The sequence below is a fragment of the Pseudophryne corroboree genome, chromosome 1 (genome assembly GCF_028390025.1).
Source record: "Pseudophryne corroboree isolate aPseCor3 chromosome 1, aPseCor3.hap2, whole genome shotgun sequence".
NCBI lineage: Eukaryota > Metazoa > Chordata > Amphibia > Anura > Myobatrachidae > Pseudophryne > Pseudophryne corroboree.
In genome coordinates this window covers 1,158,740,658-1,158,748,591 of record NC_086444.1, presented here as the reverse complement: position 1 = coordinate 1,158,748,591, position 7,934 = coordinate 1,158,740,658, and positions in this window count along the sequence as shown.

Genomic DNA, 7,934 nt, shown 5'->3' with positions numbered 1-7,934 from the left:
TGTGTTTTATATCAAACCTTAGATATTACAAAAAAAGTTTGTCAACATTGTTTGAGCTTTGACTGATATAAAGCATGGAAAGCTAAGAAGTTATTTTTTAAAAACAGTTGCACTGTGTTTTAGTCAGTGTTAAATGTTCATATACATTGTTTCTCTATCGTCCTAAGTGGATGCTGGGGTTCCTGAAAGGACCATGGGGATAGCGGCTCCGCAGGAGACAGGGCACAAAAAAGTAAAGCTTTTACCAGATCAGGTGGTGTGCACTGGCTCCTCCCCCTATGACCCTCCTCCAGACTCCAGTTAGATTTTGTGCCCGAACGAGAAGGGTGCAATCTAGGTGGCTCTCCTAAAGAGCTGCTTAGAGAAAGTTTAGCTTAGGTTTTTTACTTTACAGTGAGTCCTGCTGGCAACAGGATCACTGCAACGAGGGACTTAGGGGAGAAGTAGTGAACTCACCTGCGTGCAGAGTGGATTTGCTGCTTGGCTACTGGACACTAGCTCCAGAGGGACGATCACAGGTACAGCCTGGATGGTCACCGGAGCCGCGCCGCCGGCCCCCTTGCAGACGCTGAAGAGAGAAGAGGTCCAAAATCGGCGGCTGAAGACTCCTGAGTCTTCATAAAGGTAGCGCACAGCACTGCAGCTGTGCGCCATTTTCCTCTCAGCACACTTCACACAACAGTCACTGAGGGTGCAGAGCGCTGGGGGGGGCGCTCTGAGAGGCAAATAAAAACCTTATTAGAGGCAAAAAATACCTCACATATAGCCCACAGAGGCTATATGGAGATATTTAACCCCTGCCTAACTTCAAAAATAGCGGGAGACGAGCCCGCCGTAAAAGGGGCGGGGCCTATCTCCTCAGCACACAGCGCCATTTTCTCTCACAGAAAAGCTGGAGAGAAGGCTCCCAGGCTCTCCCCTGCACTGCACTACAGAAACAGGGTTAAAACAGAGAGGGGGGGCACTGATTTTGGCGATATTGTATATATATAAAAGATGCTATAAGGGAGAAACACTTATATAAGGTTGTCCCTATATAATTATAGCGTTTTTGGTGTGTGCTGGCAGACTCTCCCTCTGTCTCCCCAAAGGGCTAGTGGGTCCTGTCCTCTGTCAGAGCATTCCCGGTGTGTGTGCTGTGTGTCGGCACGTGTGTGTCGACATGTATGAGGACGATGTTGGTGAGGAGGCGGAGAAATTGCCTGTAATGGTGATGTCACTCTCTAGGGAGTCGACACCGGAATGGATGGCTTATTTAGAGAATTACGTGAGAATGTCAACACGCTGCAAGGTCGGTTGACGACATGAGACGGCCGACAATCTATTAGGACCGGTCCAGGCGGCTCAGAAACACCGTCAGGGGTTTTTAAAAACGCCCATTTACCTCAGTCGGTCGACACAGACACAGACACGGACACTGAATACAGTGTCGACGGTGAATAAACAAACGTATTTCTCATTAGGGCCACACGTTAAGGGCAATGAAGGAGGTGTTACGTGTTTCTGATACTACAAGTACCACAAGAAAGGGTATTATGTGGGAGTGGAAAAAACTACCTGTAGTTTTTCCTGAATCAGATAAAATAAAATGAAGTGTGTGATGATGCGTAGGGTTACCCCGATAGCAAATATTGGCGTTATACCCTTTCCCGCCAGAAATTAGGGTACGTTGGGAAACACCCCTTAGGGTGATAAGGCGCTCACACGCTTATCAAGTGGCGTTACCGTCTCCAGATACGGCCGCCCTCAAGGAGCCAGCTGATAGGAAGCTGGAAAAATATCCTAAAAAGTATATACACACATACGGTGGTTATACTGCGACCAGCGATCGCCATCAGCCTGGAGATGCAGTGCTGGGTTGGCTTGGTCGGATTCCCTGACTGAAAATATTTTATTCATGTAGAGCATTTAATAGGATGCATTCTATATATATGTATGTGAGATGCACAGAGGGATATTTGCTCTCTGGCATCAAGATAAGTGCGTTGTCCATATCTCCCAGAAGATGTCAGGGACACGACAGTGGTCAGGTGATACAGATCCCATACGGCAGATGGAAGTATTGCTGTATAAAGGGAAGGAGTTATTTGGGGGTCGGTCCATCGGACCTGGGGACCACAGCAACAGCTGGGAAATCCAACCTTTTTTACCCCAAGTTACATCTCAGCTAAAAAAGACACCGTCTTTTCAGCCTCAATCTTTCCTTTCCCATGAGGGCATGCAGGCAAAAGGCCAGTCATATCTGCCCAGACATAGAGGTAAGGGAAGTAGACTGCAGCAGGCAGCCCTTTCCCAGGAAAAGAAGCCCTCCACCGCGTCTGCCAAGTCCTCAGCATGACGCTGGGGCCGTGCAAGCGGACTCAAGGTGGGGGGGTAGTCTCAAGAGTCTCAGGGCGCAGTGGGATCACTCGCAAGTTGACCCCTAGATCGTACGAGTATTATCCCAGGGGTAAAGATTGGAGAGTCGAGACATCTTCTCCTCGCAGGTTCCTGAAGTCTGCTTTACCAACGGCTCCCTCCGACAGGGAGGCAGCATTGGAAACAATTCACAAGCGGTATATCCAGCAGGTGATAATCAAAGTACCCCTCCTACGACAAGGAAAAGGGTATTATTTTTCCACACTATATTGTGGTACTGAAGCCAGACGGCTTGGTGACACATAGTCTAAATCTAAAATGTTTTGAACACTTACATAAAAGGTTCAAATCGAGATAAAGTCACTCAGAGCAGTGATAGCGAACCGGAAAAAAGGGGACTATATGGTGTCCCTGGACATCAAGGATTACCTCCATGTCCAAATTTTGTCCTTCTCATCAAGGGTACCTCTGGTTCGTGGTACAGAACTGTCAATATCAGTTTCAGACGATGCCGTTTGAATTATCCACGGCACCCCGGGCCTTTTTACCAAGGTAATGGCCGAAAAGATGTTTCTTCAAAGAAAAAAGGCATCTAAATTATCCCTTACTTGCACGACCTAAAAAGGGCAAGTTCCAGAGAACAGTTGGAGGTCGGAAGAGCACTATCTAAAGTAGTTCTTCGACGGCACGACTGGATTCTAAATATTCCAAGAATCGCAGCTGTTTTCCGACGATACGTCTGCTGTTCCTAGGGATGATTCTGGACACGGTTCAGAAAAAGGTTTTTCTTCCCGAGGAAAAAGCCAAGGAGTTATCCGACCTGTCAGGAACCTCCTAAAACCAGGAAAGGTGTCTGTACATCAATGCACAAGAGTCCTGGGAAAAATGGTGGCTTTTTACGAAGCAATTCCATTCGGCAGATTCCATGCAAGAATTTTCCAAAGGGATCTGTTGGACAAATGGTCAGGGTCGCATCCTCAGATGCACCTGCGAATAACCCTGTCGCCAAGGACAAGGGTATATCTTCTGTGGTGGTTGCAAAAGGCTCATCTATTGGAGGGCCGCAGATTCGGCATACAGGATTTGATCCTGGTGACCACGGACGCCAGCCTGAGAGGTTGGGGAGCAGTCACACAAGGAAGAAACTTCCAGGGGGTATGGACGAACCTGGAAAAGTCTCTTCACATAAACATTCTGGTACTAAGAGCAATCTAAAATGCTCTAAGCCAGGCGGAACCACTCCTGCAAGGAAAACCGGTGTTGATTCAGTCGGACAACATCACGGCGGTCGCCCATGTAAACAGACAGGGCGGCACAAGAAGCAGGAGTGCAATGGCAGAAGCTGCCAAGATTCTTCGCTGGGCGGAGAATCACGTAATAGCACTGTCAGCAGTGTTCTTCCCGGGCGTGGACAACTGGGAAGCAGACTTCCTCAGCAGACACGATATTCACCCGGGAGAGGGGGGTCTTCATCCAGAAGTCTTCCACATGCTAATAAACTGTTGGGAAAGACCAATGGTAGACATGATGGCGTCTCGCCTCAACAAGAAACTGGACAAGTATTGCGCCAGGTCAAGAGATCCACAGGCAATAGCTGTGGACGCACTGGTAACACCTTGGGTGTACAAATCAGTATATGTGTTTCCTCCTCTGCCTCTCATACCAAAGGTATTGAAGATTATACGGTGAGGAGGAGTAAGAACAATACTAGTGGCTCCGGATTGGCCAAGAAGGACTTGGTACCCGGAACTTCAAGAGTTGGTCACGGACGACCCGTGCCCTCTACTTCTGAGAAGGGACCTGCTACAACAGGGTCCCTGTCTCTTTCAAGACTTACCGCGGCTGCGTTTGACGGCATGGCGGTTGAACGCCAGATCCTAAAAGGGAAAGGCATTCCAGAAGAAGTCATTCCTACCTTGATTAAGGCAAGGAAGGAAGTCACCGCGAAACATTATCACCGCATTTGGCGAAAATATGTCGCGTGGTGCGAGGATCGGAGTGTTCCGACGGAGGAATTTCAACTGGGTCGTTTCCTACATTTCCTACAATCAGGATTGTCTATGGGTCTCAAATTGAGATCTATTAAGGTTCAAATTTCGGCCCTGTCAATATTCTTCCAAAAAGAATTGGCCTCAGTTCCTGAGGTACAGACTTTTGTTAAAGGAGTACTGCATATACAGCCTCCTGTGGTGCCTCCGGTGGCACCGTGGGATCTAAATGTAGTTTTAGATTTCCTCAAATCCCATTGGTTTGAACCATTGAAAAAGGTGGATTTTAAATATCTCACATGGAAAGTGACTATGTTACTGGCCCTGGCTTCCGCCAGGAGAGTATCTAAATTGGCGGCTTTATCTTATAAAAGCCCTTATCTAATCTTCCATTCGGATAGGGCAGAACTGAGGACTCGTCCGCATTTTCTCCCTAAGGTGGTATCAGCGTTTCACCTGAACCAACCTATTGTGGTGCCTGCGGCCACTGGCGACTTGGAGGACTCCAAGTTGTTGGACGTTGTCAGAGCCTTAAAAATATACATTTCAAGGACGGCTGAAGTCAGAAAATCTGACTCGCTGTTGATACTATATGCACCCAACAAGTTGGGTGCCCCTGCTTCTAAGCAGACGATTGCTCGTTGGATTTGTAACACAATTCAACTTGCTCATTCTGTGGCAGGCCTGCCACAGCCTAAATCTGTTAAGGCCCATTCCACAAGGAAGGTGGGCTCATCTTGGGCGGCTGCCCGAGGGGTCTCGGCATTACAATTCTGTCGAGCAGCTACGTGGTCGGGGGAAAACACGTTTGTAAAATTCTACAAATTTGATACCCTGGCAAAAGAGGACTTGGAATTCTCTCATTCGGTGCTGCAGAGTCATCCGCACTCTCCCGCCCGTTTGGGAGCTTTGGTATAATCCCCATGGTCCTTTCAGGAACCCCAGCATCCACTTAGGACGATAGAGAAAATAAGAATTTACTTACCGATAATTCTATTTCTCGGAGTCCGTAGTGGATGCTGGGCGCCCATCCCAAGTGCGGATTATCTGCAATACTGTACATAGTTATTGTTAACAAATTCGGGTTATATTGTTAAGGAGCCATCTTTAAGAGGCTCTTTCTGTTATCATACTGTTAACTGGGTTTAGATCACAAGTTGTACGGTGTGATTGGTGTGGCTGGTATGAGTCTTACCCGGGATTCAAATTGCCTCCCTTATTGTGTACGCTCGTCCGGGCACAGTACCTAACTGGAGTCTGGAGGAGGGTCATAGGGGGAGGAGCCAGTGCACACCACCTGATCTGGTAAAAGCTTTACTTTTTTGTGCCCTGTCTCCTGCGGAGCCGCTATCCCCATGGTCCTTTCAGGAACCCCAGCATCCACTACGGACTCCGAGAAATAGAATTATCGGTAAGTAAATTCTTATTTTTGTATTACATAGTTTGTATTTTCTCTGATATCTGGTGTTCAAAGTTAATATACTGTAGATTATTTTGTTCTACATTGTTTGCACTTTCAGGCATTAAAAGTTTTAATTATTTAGTATTATATATGCACTGTATTTTTATGTTTATTTTTCCTGTTTGTAATGTCAGTAATGTTTGGAGTTTTTTAAAAAGTTGAATATAAGGAGAAAAAGGAGACTGTAGAAAGTGGTTCACTCGGCTTGTAAAACAAGCCGATGGATGGGGGCGGCCAACGATGATGTGGGAGCGCGCGTGACTACTCATTACCCATAAACATTAGGAGATTTTGAGCTCAAAATGCCAAATGTGATTTACTTTGACCTCAAAATCGCCCAATGTATATGGGCCTTAAGGGTAATAAATCGGGAACGAAAATCGAATGATATGGATTGGTTGAGGAAGATTGGGCCCCAAATCAGTGTCTTGCTTAGGGCCTCATGAGGTGGAAATATGCTTCTGGGTAGCAGAATATTATTTCTTCCCCCAGCTGCAATGAAACTAGCATCCATCTCCTTTGTAAAACTCATTGGTGTGTAGCCAGTTGCTCTTATCAGTTGTAGAAGACTATGGTCAGGTCACATAAAGGATTTATATAAACTGTGTGCGTGACTACAGGTTCCTGCAGAGCCTGGCTGCCAGAGGCATGTTGGTGCTTGATGTTATACAGTCAGGCCACCAGTATGTACTGGAAACCACTGTCAGGAGCCAGTAAGAGCCTCAGTGATATTGAAAATGAGGCTCTATGGCCCTTGGGAGGAGTCGACCTTTCCTGTGGGCCTGAATCCTATAGGTATTACTAATTTGTGCTGATTGGCTGCTGCACATTATGACATACAGTAGGGACTCCGTGCTCTATTATGACCAACTCAGCTTGGGATAACCAGTGCTAAATACTGCTCTTACAGGGGACCCCAAGTTATTTGCCCCAGCGCAGTTTTCTTATTTATTTATTTATTTTTCATTATTAAGGGTCAGCATTTACTGCAGTGTAGTAAGGGGCACGATCATAGACGGGTCTGTATTTGTGGACAGACACCGTGCCCAGTGTAGCAGAATAACAGGGCATCAAACTTCTTGTTTTATTGTCTTAAAACATGTTTAATCCTTATGTGCACACTGAGCTGTACTAATGCCTGAGGGGGAGTCCATGTGCAGCCCTCCGCTACCTACTGTAGTCTGTGGCACCATCTTCTGTCTGATATTTTCAGCAGATTGTGCAGAATAAAACACAGGCTGTGGCACAGTACCAGAGTCTTTACTATCACCTGCACTGACACCATCTTTCTGAATATATTTCACAGGTCCTGTGTGTACTGCACACCTTCCAGTCATTATGGGGATTGATTCAGAGATGTGCACAAACCCAATAGTTTACCTACATCTCTTGATGGTTTTTGAACTGCGCATGTGCAGGACCCATACATTGTCATACGCAGTACACAGTACGGTCGCAGACGTTAGGTGAGTGACAGTTGTCAGCCATTTGGGGGGAGGCGACAAGGAGCGTTTTATGAAATGGAGGGGGTGTCAGCCCCATTTTGTAGGCGTGCTGAGGCCAGGGTCTGCATCTTCCGAGGGTTAATCAGATGACCGATGTTTATGCAGATGATCCAATGCTGTATGTTCAGATGCTGCAGCAGGTCAAAAACCATAAGGGAGGGTCTGTCTACTACAGACACCTGCTGCTGCTTTTACATATTGCAGCACAGCCACTAACATGTACTGTGGGTAAATGTCAGCACAGAAATCCATGAGCAGCCTTCACTTTGGGAAAAAAAGATCAATTCTATTCTTTAAGGATTGGAAATTTTGTATAAATCACAATACTGTCTGGACGGACAAAAAAACAAAATACAGGTCTGACCATAGCTAGAGATGTGCGGTTCATTTATGTTGAAATTCTTAAACACGTGAACATAGGGGTTGAGAGTCAAATAGTCCCAGTTCGGAATCACTTTGGGGGTTGGGTATGCGTGATACTGCACAACAAGCCCCTTGCGAGCTCGCTCTGCTCGCCACAGGTTCTATTCCCACTCTATGGGTGTCGTGGACACCCACGAGTGGGAGTAGTCCCTGCTGGTCAGCCTGCTGACTGTCGGGATTCTAAGAAGGCGGGATGTA